Source organism: Diabrotica virgifera, chromosome 6 (assembly GCF_917563875.1).
Source record: "Diabrotica virgifera virgifera chromosome 6, PGI_DIABVI_V3a".
Lineage (NCBI taxonomy): Eukaryota > Metazoa > Arthropoda > Insecta > Coleoptera > Chrysomelidae > Diabrotica > Diabrotica virgifera.
This window is the reverse complement of record NC_065448.1, coordinates 143,496,477-143,513,444: the sequence shown is the minus strand read 5'-3', so window position 1 is coordinate 143,513,444 and position 16,968 is coordinate 143,496,477. Positions and strand designations below refer to the sequence as shown.

The 16,968-nt window shown below is 33.0% G+C and overlaps 1 long non-coding RNA gene across 1 annotated transcript; it reads right to left on the bottom strand.

The window, feature by feature from the left end:
* Positions 1-2,073: 2,073 nt before the first annotated feature.
* LOC126886360 (uncharacterized) lies at positions 2,074-10,042 on the bottom strand. Its single transcript, XR_007698578.1, has 3 exons — positions 9,877-10,042; positions 8,923-9,371; positions 2,074-2,911 (listed from the first exon to the last, which is right to left on the bottom strand). It is a non-coding gene; the product is annotated as an uncharacterized LOC126886360 (long non-coding RNA).
* Positions 10,043-16,968: the final 6,926 nt, after the last annotated feature.

Genomic DNA, 16,968 nt, shown 5'->3' with positions numbered 1-16,968 from the left:
TCTTTCCGGAGAGCCTTTTGAACAACTTGCAGTAGATATTCTCGGTCCACTCCCGCTGACAGAGAGAGGAAACAAGTACTTAATGGTTGCAATGGATTATTTTTCGAAATGGCCTGAAATTGCACCCCTTCCTAATCAAGAAGCGACTACAGTAGCAGAAGCATTTATAACACACGTCATATCAAGACATGGAGTCCCTTTAGAGTTGCATTCTGATCAAGGTCGAAATTTTGAATCAGAATTATGGCAAGAATTAATGAAAATCTTGAGTATTAAGAAAAATCGAACTACGCCTCTCCATCCACAATCAGACGGAATGATCGAAAGACATAATAGAACTATTTGTCAATATCTTTCAATGCTTGTTGCTGATAATCAAAAAGATTGGGATACCCTAATTCCTCTGTTCTTGTTAGCCTACAGAAGTTCCGAACATGAAGCAACTGGTTATTCTCCATCGATGATGATAGCCGGAAGAGAAATGAAGCTTCCTCAAGATCTTATTTTCGGAAGATTGCCTCCCTGCGAAGAAGAACCTTCATCCCTGACCTACGTTGAAAACTTAAAAGAAAGATTGGAAAAAGTCTACGAATTTGCTCGTAAAAGTTTGAAGCTCCAAAGTGATAGAGCCAAGTCCAGGCTCGATATGCATGCTACTGGGACAATTTTCGAAAGAGGCGACCCAGTATGGCTATACAATCCCACACGCAAGAAAGGACTTTGTCCGAAACTTCAACGAAACTGGGAAGGCCCGTACACCATTTTGAAGAAAATAAATGATCTAGTCTACCGCATCCAGTTTTCAGCTAGAAGTAAACCCAAGGTAGTTCATATCGAGAGATTAGCCCGATATCATGGAACTGATCCACCCTGTTGGCTTCAACCAGACCCTGAGAGACCAGTTATTCGAGGCGAATAACTATAAAGGAGGGAGCAGTGTTATGACAGTTCCGTAGATTGATCCTACATTGAAAAAGTCCCTTGACGTAAAAGAAGAAGTAGTCACGTACGAGAATGTTCTGGATGTCATGGAATAACCCAGAAATGTCTGGTGACGTCCAGAACGTCAGAAATCTATATAAACATACGTGTTTGACATTTTACAGTTCAGTTGTAATTGAGTATTTAAAGTTGATAGTTGTCATTGAGTTTGTATTGTAATTGAAGTTAAATAAAGTATTTTAAAGAAGTTATAACAATATGTTATGTTTTGTAATAAAGAATTAACCGACTATTCGTGGCGCTTGATTCGTTATTACACTTACAAAGATGCGGATTTTTGTTTATGACCATGGATTATGTACCATTATTGGCGTTTAGTTCGATATTACAAATCCTAGTGTGAGACTTTTTTTAAATAAAATAAAAAATGTCGCTTAATACAGGCATTTAAAAACAGCTTTTTTTTTAAATTTTTTTACAAAAAACATATTTTTATACATAGATTTGCACCCTAGCTGCAAGATGGCACTAATATCTCTATTTTGGACTTTTGGCGGTTAATCCGTTATTACATAACGCGGTCCAATTATAGTTATTAGAATGTTATTTTGTGAGGAAATCCATATGCGGAATGTATTCGTAGACTAAAAAAGACGACTTTAAGTCAGTTAAAAAAGACTGATTTTAAGATATTTTGTTAATTTATATTAAAGAAAATAAAGCAATTATTACCCATATAGAATATTATTTGATGCGAAATTTATAAATGGAATTAGTCCATTCTTTAACGGTAAAATATTGCAAAACTTCTAAATTTTAAAGAACCGCTTGGATTGACATGAAATTTGGTATACGCATAGCTTGTAACAAAATGAGAAAACTTCTGTTGGAGTGAAAGTAAAAAGAAAGATATACTCCAACAGAAGTAAGGAAAAAAAATAAAGAAAAGGTAACTAAATAGTTGTGGCTGAAAAGAAGAGATAGTGGGGTGTGTGTAAAGAAAAGGGTGGAGTGGCTTCTACGTTGAGAAGCCGCAATAGGAAAAAATAAAAAATACTACTAAAGTGCAGTAGTACTGAAGAAAGGGGAATTAGAAGGGATAGAAGTAGAAGTGGGAAGAGACACAGGCAAACTGAATAGAGTTGGCTAGCTATAGATGCAAGAGAGCAACTTGACACTCAAGGATGGATACGGCTCGTTTGCATGCCTGTCGAAGAACAGTAGCTCTATATAGATAGTAATGATGACTAGAAGATGAAATAATAAAATAAGAATAATATACTGAAAATGAATGGAGATGAATAATGACTAAAAACGAACAAAATAAATAAAACTAACTAATTATGGGCGCCATGAAAATGATCTTCGATCATTTTCCCAGGTATCTTATACTGCTGTCAAATATTAAATATCAAACCTGTAATAATGAACATAAAGGAATAATAAAATAATTGATATACAAAATAAATACATATTTATTAAAAATAACTACTAGATTTTTGACAATCTCTGAGTTACACAAAGTGTATATCATGTGACTCTAAAATGACATAAGTTATACAAAAAGTTATATATTTTTTAAAGATAACAACAATAATGTTATCTGTTATAAACTTAAATACCTCTTACATATATATAGGGTACAAAATTACATAAGTCTTCTACCAAATGGTTATAGTACGCCTGCTACGTACAACTAAATGAAACTGACAAAGATGAAAATACTACAAATAAATAGGCCCAAGCCTCACTAAGGGAAAATACAATAATGAATAAATAAAGTTAAATATACAATTGACTAAAGTAGAAATGAAGTTGAGATAAATACCGACGATGACCTAAATTAACCGAACAAATGGAATAAAGCGAATAACAGTAAAATATTTGGGAAACAAGCAAGTAATATTACAAAATAAATTTACCCGAATTACATAAACCAATATCAAAGCAATAATAAAGTATTAAAAACCTAATTTTCTCTAGGCTTATTCCTGTGCACAAGAAGTTACCGCAGATACAAAGTTTGGGAACCAAATAATCTAATATACAAATATGTCATATTAAAAAAAAAACAGAGGTAAACTAAATCTGGAAAAAAAATTAATTAACATAGCGCATTAAACCGAGAGTCTGAAATGTAAAAAAAAACCAATAGTTACTAAAACACACTAATTGTTTCCAAACGAATCCCAATGATTCCTAAAAAGGTTGCGGTTGCATCCTAGAAAATGATGCACCAGGATGGTGCGACCCATGACTCCTGTAGGCCCAGGTGCCGAGACGAAAACTGAGCTGGAACGCTCCCATAGCTTGCTCCCAATTAGACATACTCCCATGATGACTTGACTGTGGCTGTAGTGGTTTCTCTAGGTGGTCAAATAAGGTCTATGACTTCATGGTAGGGTTTCTCCCAAATGGCTAAAAAACATTCCCAGTTTTATTTCTCATTTTAAACATGAGCAAAAAGTAAAGGGAAGAAGAAATAATTGAGGAACTTTTTAGAAGCAATAGTATAGAAAAACCGACCATTAAAACTGGAACAAAAACCAATCTCAGGTAACCTTGAACTGTTTTGAGTGTGAATACATGGACAAATGACATTGAAATGATTTATTTGAGGAAATATCTGTAAAAATATATTGAATTTATAAAATATTGGATGTTGAATAATTTAAAACCTACAGAGAAATGGTAATTATTTTCAATATTAATTTGAGGACTTCAAAAATGTTTGGTTATGTAAAACCAAAAACCACATTAATATAAAAGATCGATATAAAGATAATATAAAGATCGAAATAATCTACATCCTTCCCTTAATAGATTGACTAAGAAAGTTTAAAAATGAACCAAGTATATCTAATGTTCCATAACAAAAACAAGGCTAAACATAAAAAAATTATTATAAAAAAGTAGATCTCACCGAATGATTCCTATTTATACTCCAACAGGAGTTGTCAACCACATGTCTCCTCACTCCAGACAATCCCTGGTGGTAACTTTTTACTTTACGTTAAATTTCTTATGTGATAAAATAAGTTGGAGGAAATCATCCGCCATTCTATATGGTATATCTATTCGACACCACAGCTCACAGTCAAGTAAAGAACGAGAGGCGTTTCTCCGCCAAGGTAAACGTCAAATTCTCTCAGAACCCGAATAATTCTCGACAGGTGGAGTACGTTCCATCACCGAGGTATGACGTCACCTCAGTGGTCCTATACGAGAATTTAAATGAGAGACCGAGGGAAAATAATAATAATAATTATTAAAGAGCTACTTTCGTAACGTGACCGTTACAATCCCCTTCTACTTGGGAAAAAAAATTTTATCCATAAAATTTTTTTTTTCTCAACTTCAAAATATTAACAACTAAATTTACAATAGTCTAACAATCCACGTTGATTCGCAAGATTACCACTAAGCATAAACTAAGGTTCAAGGAAAAATAAATACATATATGACTCAAACTCATGCTAAAATGTTACTATGTTACTCTCTGTTACCAATATTAATGAATTGCTTCAAAAACCAAACAAACTAAATATTGTACTAAAGTTTATACTAATAACTAAGTGTCGAATTGGGCACTAAAACCAAAATTGAGCTATCCATGGACATCAGATTTATAAAGGATATATCCAAGGACGGAACAACCAGGAAAAGGTGTGAGCCAATTCGAACCATATCAAAAGTAAATGTACCCAAGTGAATAAAAAAAATCAGTAACTAAAATAAGTAAAGAATTGAACACTTAATCCAAAATTGAACTAACAATGGACACCAGATTCATAATAGTATATCCAGAGAAGAACAATCAGGAAGATTTATGGAACAACTCTCACTAATGCCAAATAATACCAATAATAAACATACCAAAGGAATCCAAAACTCAATAACCAAAATAGATGTGGAATCGGACACTTAATCCAAAGTCGGACTATCAGTGGACACCAGATTCATAAAAGGCATATCCAAAGAAGAACGACCAGGAAAATTTATGGACCAATTCACACCAATACTAAACCACATAAACAGATCAGGTCTACGTACACCCACATCCGGTGATACGAACCTATCCAACCAAATACACAAAATAAATGAAGAATCGGACACTTATCCAGAATCGGACTATCAATGGACACCAGATTTATTTAAGAGTATATCCAAAAAAGAACGATCAGGCAAATTTATGGACCAATTCTTACTAATACTAAATAAACTAAATTATTGGATCCAATGGTAACTAATACTGAACAAAATAAATAAATTTGGTCTACATACACCCTCATCCGGTAATATGAACCTATCTAAACTAAGTAATCCAAAATAAGTCAGGAAAAAAAATTACTAACAGACTAAGTAACAGAGAGGTAATCAAACTAAATCAAAGGTAAGATAAATACCTAAAGTGTATTGACTAAAGTATTCTAGAAAATACATAACTTAATTCGTGCTGGTATTCGCGAACTATAGCATGTTGCTACAACAGATGTATGAGAATAACCAGACTCAGATAAGGTACTAATATAAGAATAAGTAAGGAAGAAAACAGAATGAATGGTGAACTTACAAGGTCTATGGCACTATGATAAATAATAGGAAGAAAAAAAAAATATGATAAGTGATAGGGAAAAAAAATTGACGAGAACAGGCAACCAATTTTAATTAAAACTGCAGATTCATGCGCTCTCACATACGTGGAATTATTCAGGAAATATTCCAGAACCTGAATAGCAAGACTAATGCCTAAGGAAAGAAGTGGGAATATACTCAAATGAACAACTCATCTGTCTAAACACTCCAAATACTGACTTAACGAACCTACTATGTATAGGGATGGCCTAAGCATTGATTTATAAACAAGTGCGCAAGATATTTATCCATGTTTACTCATCAACTCAAAGTACAAACATACTATGAAGTAAAAGACCTAATATGAACTAAATACTTCCCTATCTAATGGTAAAAATGTAACTGGAATAATTGGACTAATTACAGAAGAATGGTTAGGAAATGTGGCTAACATTTCCTGACCAGAAATATTATGATGAAAAAAAAACATCTGCGTACTCAGCTATGAAAGACATAGATCACGAAGTCAATCGAACAGCAGTGATCAGTTGCTGAGCAACAACCTCGAACCCACGCATTCACAAATCAGAGTATCAACAGAGTAATGACAAACTAGTCCAAAAGAAGAAATCAATACATACATCATCCATACATACCTACCTCATTCATACATACATACATTATCCATACCTACATACATCATCCATACACACATACATTATGCATACAACCACATACCATGCATACATTCAGACTTAGAGACTTAAGAATCCGTACATACCTCAAACTTCCAAACTAATTCCAGAATCATAGTGTGTAGGATATAAGGATATAAATTATTATAAAGTGTTTAAGATATTGGAGACAAATGTTAATAGAGTAACCCAATAACAAATTATAAACCACAACATCTTTCCACTATGGCAAATCCAAGAACAAGATATAGAAATAATATAAAAAAAATAGTAAGTAATCAAATATTCAAAATATAACACATAAACTGAGATATAGTAGTGTACATTATGATAAGTTCCATAGTTCCATACAAAATATCAATATTAAACCAACGTACTTGTCTGAGCTTACATATTGAAAAGTGCACCATTAATAATGCAACAAAATGATAAGCTCATAAACCAGAGTACTACATAATAATTAAATTAATAAATAATAAATTAAAAGTCATCGACAACAAAGCCAAAAGATGAAATTGAATAATGAGGTACCTGCACTACCTGATGATTAAAAACATTAGATTAAAATATAACAATAAAAACTGAGCTAAAAGCAAACCAAAGAAGAGATTGGCTCAACCACTGTTAAGTCAATCTTCTTCTGAGTATTGTTCTAAAACTTAATAGACAAATAAGGACTATTATCAATGCTTCTTAGCTAACAAAAATTTTATATTTAAATCTCAACCCAAAGCATCTGATTTATATAAGCATTATATTATGGTACCCACACTGGTATAATATTATTATCAACATTAACAAACTAGAAGGTGAGATGGATAATGGAACTACTTTACCATACAATAATTATAATTGTTATGTTTAACACTACCAATTAAAGAAAAAAAAATTTGGATGACCATCTGTAATCATCCGAACCATGCGAATTCAACGTATCATGTGTAGAAGCTAATGTTCTGGACTGATTTTGCTTTGTGGTGTGTGCCTGTCTTACCAAACAATCCAAATATCAAAAATAACCAATATAAAAAATAATCTAAAGTTTGTAAGACAAATATACATATGGAGAAAATATTAGCGACACACCAACAAATCAAAAATGCCAGCAAAATATATAAATAATCAAATCAATAAAGTAAATAAAATACCTAAATACTGAAAATAATTTCTAGTTAGGTGTAAAATCTAACCACACTAGAAAAAAAAATATATGCATATAGTCAATAATTAATTGTACGTGCAAACATACTACCATTGGTAGAAGGACTAAAAATCCATAATAATAGAACATAATGTCAGTCATGTATACTCATTCTAAATACACAAATAAGTTTCCAATAAAAATACAAAATTCAAACTAAAATATGCGCTGTACCACTAAAACTAAAAATGAGGTATCGAAATCAACTAATCAAAACCAAAAGCAGTATAAGTCTACCTGTTTAGTATTAATAAAATTTTAAAGACCAACAATAAATCAGAAGTAACATGTATACAAAGATATCAAAAAGTTAATAAAACAGAAAATTCCAATAAAAGAAAATTGAACTAAAAGAACTACTGTCTTAGAACCAAAAACGGTTGGCCCCACGTTGGGCGCCAGTGTAACAAAATGAGAAAACTTCTGTTGGAGTGAAAGTAAAAAGAAAGATATACTCCAACAGAAGTAAGGAAAAAAAATAAAGAAAAGGTAACTAAATAGTTGTGGCTGAAAAGAAGAGATAGTGGGGTGTGTGTAAAGAAAAGGGTGGAGTGGCTTCTACGTTGAGAAGCCGCAATAGGAAAAAATAAAAAATACTACTAAAGTGCAGTAGTACTGAAGAAAGGGGAATTAGAAGGGATAGAAGTAGAAGTGGGAAGAGACACAGGCAAACTGAATAGAGTTGGCTAGCTATAGATGCAAGAGAGCAACTTGACACTCAAGGATGGATACGGCTCGTTTGCATGCCTGTCGAAGAACAGTAGCTCTATATAGATAGTAATGATGACTAGAAGATGAAATAATAAAATAAGAATAATATACTGAAAATGAATGGAGATGAATAATGACTAAAAACGAACAAAATAAATAAAACTAACTAATTATGGGCGCCATGAAAATGATCTTCGATCATTTTCCCAGGTATCTTATACTGCTGTCAAATATTAAATATCAAACCTGTAATAATGAACATAAAGGAATAATAAAATAATTGATATACAAAATAAATACATATTTATTAAAAATAACTACTAGATTTTTGACAATCTCTGAGTTACACAAAGTGTATATCATGTGACTCTAAAATGACATAAGTTATACAAAAAGTTATATATTTTTTAAAGATAACAACAATAATGTTATCTGTTATAAACTTAAATACCTCTTACATATATATAGGGTACAAAATTACATAAGTCTTCTACCAAATGGTTATAGTACGCCTGCTACGTACAACTAAATGAAACTGACAAAGATGAAAATACTACAAATAAATAGGCCCAAGCCTCACTAAGGGAAAATACAATAATGAATAAATAAAGTTAAATATACAATTGACTAAAGTAGAAATGAAGTTGAGATAAATACCGACGATGACCTAAATTAACCGAACAAATGGAATAAAGCGAATAACAGTAAAATATTTGGGAAACAAGCAAGTAATATTACAAAATAAATTTACCCGAATTATATAAACCAATATCAAAGCAATAATAAAGTATTAAAAACCTAATTTTCTCTAGGCTTATTCCTGTGCACAAGAAGTTACCGTAGATACAAAGTTTGGGAACCAAATAATCTAATATACAAATATGTCATATTAAAAAAAAACCAGAGGTAAACTAAATCTGGAAAAAAAATTAATTAACATAGCGCATTAAACCGAGAGTCTGAAATGTAAAAAAAAACCAATAGTTACTAAAACACACTAATTGTTTCCAAACGAATCCCAATGATTCCTAAAAAGGTTGCGGTTGCATCCTAGAAAATGATGCACCAGGATGGTGCGACCCATGACTCCTGTAGGCCCAGGTGCCGAGACGAAAACTGAGCTGGAACGCTCCCATAGCTTGCTCCCAATTAGACATACTCCCATGATGACTTGACTGTGGCTGTAGTGGTTTCTCTAGGTGGTCAAATAAGGTCTATGACTTCATGGTAGGGTTTCTCCCAAATGGCTAAAAAACATTCCCAGTTTTATTTGTCATTTTAAACATGAGCAAAAAGTAAAGGGAAGAAGAAATAATTGAGGAACTTTTTAGAAGCAATAGTATAGAAAAACCGACCATTAAAACTGGAACAAAAACCAATCTCAGGTAACCTTGAATTGTTTTGAGTGTGAATACATGGACAAATGACATTGAAATGATTTATTTGAGGAAATATCTGTAAAAATATATTGAATTTATAAAATATTGGATGTTGAATAATTTAAAACCTACAGAGAAATGGTAATTATTTTCAATATTAATTTGAGGACTTCAAAAATGTTTGGTTATGTAAAACCAAAAACCACATTAATATAAAAGATCGATATAAAGATAATATAAAGATCGAAATAATCTACATCCTTCCCTTAATAGATTGACTAAGAAAGTTTAAAAATGAACCAAGTATATCTAATGTTCCATAACAAAAACAAGGCTAAACATAAAAAAATTATTATGAAAAAGTAGATCTCACCGAATGATTCCTATTTATACTCCAACAGGAGTTGTCACCCACATGTCTCCTCACTCCAGACAATCCCTGGTGGTAACTTTTTACTTTACGTTAAATTTCTTATGTGATAAAATAAGTTGGAGGAAATCATCCGCCATTCTATATGGTATATCTATTCGACACCACAGCTCACAGTCAAGTAAAGAACCAGAGGCGTTTCTCCGCCAAGGTAAACGTCAAATTCTCTCAGAACCCGAATAATTCTCGACAGGTGGAGTACGTTCCATCACCGAGGTATGACGTCACCTCAGTGGTCCTATACGAGAATTTAAATGAGAGACCGAGGGAAAATAATAATAATAATTATTAAAGAGCTACTTTCGTAACGTGACCGTTACAAGCTAACAAGTCAAAGAGAAAAAGTGATATTGTGCCGATATATGCTTTTGCCCTGGGGGTGGTTTTCACCCCCTCTTAGGGGTGAAAAAATATTCGTCCAAAGAAAGTCAGGAAATGGATAAACTGGCTAATTTTAAGTAACTTTTCTTCTATAGAGTTTTTTCACTAAGTCAGTACTTTTCGAGTTATTTGGCAGTGAATATGTTCATTTTTTCAACGAAATAACCACGCTTTTAGACGGTTTTTCGTAAATAATTCAAATAGTAATTATTTTGTTAAAAAAACATTCTTAGGAAAAATATAGCCTGTAAAAATTAAAAAAAAAAATGGTGTAAATATCACGTCTTTACACCTAGTAGAAGCAGAGTTATAGCTAATGAAAAATAGGTTCATATTCGTCAAATTCCAAATGGAATACTTTAACGTGAAATAACCAAAAATTAAGCACATACAGGGCACAGGGGAAAGCACAGGGGAAATTCATTACAATTTATTTAAGGTATTTAAAAAAAGCTTCATTTTTGTTTTATAAAAAAAATTTCTAGCATCAAAATTAAACAAGTTACGCTCAAAATAAAGTTAGTCCCTTTTGGTTTTGGTAAAAAAATCGAGAAAATCATCCCCTAATTAGTATCTTAAATAAACTTAATCGTTACGACTTCACAAATTTCTTGACTCGTGTATATATTGTTTATATGATCTGTAAGTCTCATCGGCCCAAAGTCCTTATTATTGAAAGGGCTGTAGTTAAAAGGGGTTGAACAAGTCACTGATCACGAATGTATGCACATTTAGAAACACCAAATCTTAATCAATTTTTGTCTAACAGAAAAACAAAAAAATACGTGATATTCAGAAAAGCAAATCTGACTTTTTTGTTTTTCGAGATTTTTGGTATCTCTAACAATTTTTAAGTTATTTTAAAAAACCCATATTTTTCAAAATTTAAATTTTTAAAAATTTGATTTTGAAACCAATTTTTTTCAAAAATAAGCACTTTGAATCGATGAAACTTACAGATCATATAAACACAACATAAGTAAAATAATTTGTGGAGCGGTAACGATTAATTTCATTTAAGTTGCTAATTAGGGGGTGGTCTTCCCGATTTTTTTTTTTGCAAAAACCAAAGGGACCAAATTTATTTTTAGCGTAACTTGCTTAAATTTAATGCTAGAAAGTTTTTGTAAAAACAGAAATAAAGCTTTTTTAAACACTTTAAAAAAGTTATATTGAGTTTTCCCCAAAAAGTGCTTAATTTTTTGGATATTTCACGTCGAATTATTCTATTTAAAATTTGGTGATTTATGAATCTATTTTTCATTGGCTATAACTCTGGTTCTACGAGATCCAGAGACCTAACGCGTACACCATTTTTTTTTACTTTTTAATATTCAATATTTTTGCTAACGACATTTTTTTCGACAAAATACTTACTTCTTGAGTTATTTGCGAAAAATCGTCTAAAATTGTGGTTATTTTGTTGAAAAATGAACTTATTCACTCGCAAATAACTCAAAAAGTGTTGACTTGGCGAAAAAGCTGTATAGAACAAAAGTTACTTAAAATTAGTCAGTTTACCCATTTCCGGACTTATTTTGGACATATATTTTTAATAAGGGGTGAAAGTCACCCCCAGGGTAAAAGCACACATCGGCACAATATCACTTTTTTTCTTTGACGTGTAAGCTATACGTATGCCAAATTTCATGTCAATCCAAGCGGTTCTTTAAAATTTTGAGCAAAAACCGTGAAAGAATGGACTAAATGGTATGGTATAGATTTAGTCCTGTCGCCAGGGGGGGTACAACGGCCTTCTTAATTCAGATGGACTTACCCAAGTTTTTTTATGTATTTTGACCCGTAGAACACGAATTTTTTGGGTAACAGTTGATCCGGATGTCGATAAGATTGTTATAAACAAAGAAGTTGAGGAATTACATAACAGCGATTTTTCGCAAAACAAAACATTTTTTTTGTATTTTTTGGGTTATTCTAACCAAAAAATGTTCCTACAAGTTTTTTCGTAGGATGCATAGTTTTCGAGATAAACGCGGTTGAACTTTCAAAAAATGGAAAAATTGCAATTTTTGAACCCGAATAACGTTTGAATAAAAAATAAAATAGCAATTCTGCTTACCGCCTTTAAAAGTTTAAGTCAAATTATATCTGTTTTGAATATTTGCATTGCTAAAAATTTATTTTTTGATTGTTAAAAAAAGCTATAAACACATACTGTTTCCCGTGCCTAATACATGCGTTTTAATGCATGCTACTTAGAAATAGCCCCGCTTGCACTTTTACCTCCTCTACGTACTCGTTCGATTTTAAATGAGAAATCATTGAAACGTCACTCAAGCACTAGGTGTATATAGCTTTGTTTTAACAATAAAATAATACATTTTTGGCAATACAAATAATTAAAACCGATATAATTTGACTTGAACTTTCAAATGTGGTAAGCAGAATTGCTATTTTATTTTTTAATCAAAAGTTTTTCGGGTTCAAAAATTCCAATTTTTCGAATTTTTGAAAGTTCAACCGCGTTTATCTCGAAAACTATGCATCCTACGAAAAAATTTGTAGGAACATTTTTTGGTTAAAATGGACCAAAAAATACAAAAAAATGTTTTGTTTTGCGAGAAATCGCTGTTATGTGATTCCTCAACTTCTTGGTTTATAACAATCTTATCGACATCCGGATCAACTGTTACCCAAAAAATTTGTGTTCTACAGGTCAAAATACATAAAAAAAACTTGGGTAAGTCCATCTGAATACAGGAGGCCGTTGTACCCCCCCTGGCGACAGGACTAATTTGGGAGACTTTATTATTTCTTTATTTGACTATTTCGCTTTCGCAAAATTTTTAATGACTTGCACGTGTTGTATAGTATGTTTAGATTTATGTTTCAGCTATTAAATCTGTTATTTCTGTTGAAGTTTAGGGTTGTGTGCTACCAGAGGAAAATAGTCGTCTTTTTTTATCTACGAACATTTAACATTCCGCATATTAATTTCGCACCAAATAACATTCCAAATACTATAATTGTTTTATTTTTATTTAATAATACATTAACAAGTATTTTAAAATCAATCTTCTTTTAACTGACTAATAAAAAGTTATGTTTTTCCATCTACGGATATTTAACATTCCGTATATGAATTTCGCACCGAATAACATTCCGTATATGCGTTTGGCACCTCGCCGCGTATTCGTTGAAATATGACCGCGTGCCGCAAGGAACCAATAGAAAACTTCTAGGTGCCAAATACATACACGGAATGTTTAGATGCCCACGGGATAGTCGAAACGCAAACGTCGCCCTTCAAGCACTAAGTACCCTTCAGGTAGGTCAAATGGACCATAGCCGCGGAATGTGAGCATCGAGATCAGGTACCGATAGACGTGGGCTTGATGGCCACACCTTTCGGGCGCTCAGCCGTCGAGGAGAACAAAATTTATTTTAACAATTCGCCGGCTGAATGACCGAGCACACACGGTCTGGACAACGAGACAACGATTTAGATCGGTGCCTTGATGTCCGGAATACACCTTTTTAGGACACAAGTCCAAAGTCACGTAATAAATTAATACGTTTAAAATAAATTCAGAAATGGATAAACTGACCAACTCTAAGTAACTTTTGTTCTACAGAGTTTATTAACTAAGTTAATATTTTTCGAGTTATTTGCGAGTGAATATGCTTACTTTTCAACAAAAAAAAAAAACAAATAAAAACATGTTTTCAGATGGTTTTTCGCCAACAACTCAAAAAGTAAGTGTTTTGTCAACAAAAATAATCTTATCCTATCCTAAAAGGTAGCATATTATAAATAAAACGAAAATGGTGTATTCATGAAGTCTATATATAGACCTAGTAAACCAAAGTTGTAGCTCATAAAAAATTTGTTTTAATTCGTCGAATTCCAAACCGAATATTTCAACGTGAAATAACCAAAAATTTAAGCACCTTTCGGAGAATAATCATTAAAACTTTTTAAAATATTTAAAATTTTTTTTTTTTTAGTTTCTGGCACCAAAACCTGATGGACTGACGATCTGAAGCGTGTTACCAGTAATTGGATGCAAGCTGAGAGACAGATGGAAAGAGCTGAGGGCAGGGAGACCTATGTCCAACAGTGGACGCCTACAGGTTGATGATAATGATAAAGTGTATTATAAAAATATTTGAATTAATGAGAAATTGCAACTTTGTGTTATTATCGTTACAAATCGAAAACAAATGAAAAACGAATAAAGAATATGAGTTATTTTTAATTATTTTTACATATATTTTATTGCATGAAAGTTTGGTGCACTCCTGCCCACTCATCCAGACTCTCATAGAGTTATGTCTAATATTGATATTGAATTTTTACGGATGTGTGTTGATGTCATCTCAATATAAGTAAATGCAATATTTTTAACTTTTCTCAAAAACAGTTCTCGAAAAATGTAAATAAACTTCATGTGATGTTACACAATGTATTTATATATTACGAACGAGGAATCTGGATATAGGTAAATGGACTATATTTTTAACTTTCAGCCGAATGTGAATAAACATTTATCTAACCTTACTCGAAGTGGGAATAAACTTTACAGCTATATTCGCTCTTTGATATAATTATCATAATTATGTTACTGGACTGAATTTAACATTTTTTAATCCACTTGAACTAAGTAGGTTTATCGAACGCAAAAAGACGTAAAAGGGTAATGTAACGAATTACTAATGGTAGGGCAGCTCAAGCGGGGATTTTTGCAGTTACTCGAGTGCGCCAGATTATTACATGGGGAGAAACCTTGTACCCTTAAAATGTACCTCTACCATATATTGGCTCTTAATGCAGAGGAGTTCGTTAAGAGGGAGGGGGGGGGGCAAAAAAAAATTTATCCTTATAAAAACTCGAAATCGTCAGATTAAGATAAGGTAAGTTAAGTAGGTACACGCAAAACAGTGTATATTTCAAAAATCTAACGTAAGGAAAGGGATGAGTCCCAAAGTTTCACAAGAAAAATGCGAATAATTTGCGAAATGAATAACAGATCAAAAACTAAAGAATACGTACTCAATATTTTTCAAAAATCTATCGAATGATACTAAACACGACTTCTCAGGGAGAGGGGTGGGGGTAAATTTAAAATTTTAAAAAGACTAAGTTTTCACTCTAATGACATATAAAACAACATAATGCTATTCTACATCCCACCAGAATGAAAACAATGGGAACCTTCTCTGGTTACACCTCCGAGGCTTCTACAATTTGCAAGCCATACGGATACTGAGACTAAGGAAGATGAGGGAATTCTACAATTTACAATTCACGTCTCATCTGCTCAGCGCGGTAAAGTTCCAACGAGAATGGTTCCCTTCATACTCCACACAGAGTAAATGTAAATCAAAAATGAATAACTATTTTCAATTTCGTTACAAAACGAAAACACAGCCGAACCATATTCTAGTCCAATCAGGGAGTGCCGCAAGCATCCCTACCGGTTTCTAAACTTATTAGTCTCTCATCAGGAGGCACATATGCTGCTCTCCCTGATCCAACCAAAACAAACCCCAGCGTGTACTTCCGGATTGCAACGAACGAAATGGCATATATGCCCTAGCGGCAACTGCTAGCAAAAAGACTAATTTTTCACTCTAATGGCATATAAAACAACATAATGCTATTCTACATCCCACCAGAATAAAAACAATGGGAACCTCCTGTGGTTACACCTCCGAGGCTTCTACAATTTGCAAGCCATTCAGATACTGAGACTAAGGAAGATGAGGGAATTGTACAATTTACAATTCACGTCCCATTTGCTCAGCGCGGTAAAGTTCCAACGAGAATGGTTCCCTTCATACTCCACACAGAGTAAATGTAAATCAAAAATGAATAACCATTTTCAATTTCGTTGCAAAACGAAAACACAGCCGAACCATATTCTAGTCCAATCAGAGAGTGCCGCAAGCACCCCTACCGGTTTTGAAACTTATTAGTCTCTCATCAGGTGCTTGCGGCACTCTCTGATTGGACTAGAATATGGTTCGGCTGTGTTTTCGTTTTACAACGAAATTGAAAATGGTTATTCATTTTTGATTTACATTTACTCTGTGTGGAGTATGAAGGGAACCATTCTTGTTGGAACTTTACCGCGCTGAGCAGATGGGACGTGAATTTTAAATTGTACAATTCCCTCATCTACCTTAGTCTCAGTAACTGTATGGCTTGCAAATTGTAGAAGCCTCGGAGGTGTAACCAGAGGAGGTTCCCATTGTTTTCATTCTGGTGGGATGTAGAATAGCATTATGTTGTTTTATATGCCATTAGACTGAAAAATTAGTCTTTTTGCTAGCAGTTGCCGCTAGGGCATCTATGCCATTTCGTTCGTTGCATGCAATCCGGGACTGCACGCTGGGGTTTGTTTTGGTTGGATCAGGGAGAGCAGCATATGTACCTCCTGATGAGAGCCTAATAAGTTTCGAAACCGGTAGGGGTGCTTGCGGCACTCTCTGATTGGACTAGAATATGGTTAGGCTGTGTTTTCGTTTTGTAACGAAATTGAAAATGGTTATTCATTTTTGATTTACATTTACTCTGTGTGGAGTATGAAGGGAACCATTCTCGTTGGAACTTTACCGCGCTGAGCAGATGGGACGTGAATTGTAAATTGTAGAATTCCCTCATCTTCCTTAGTCTCAGTATCCGTATGG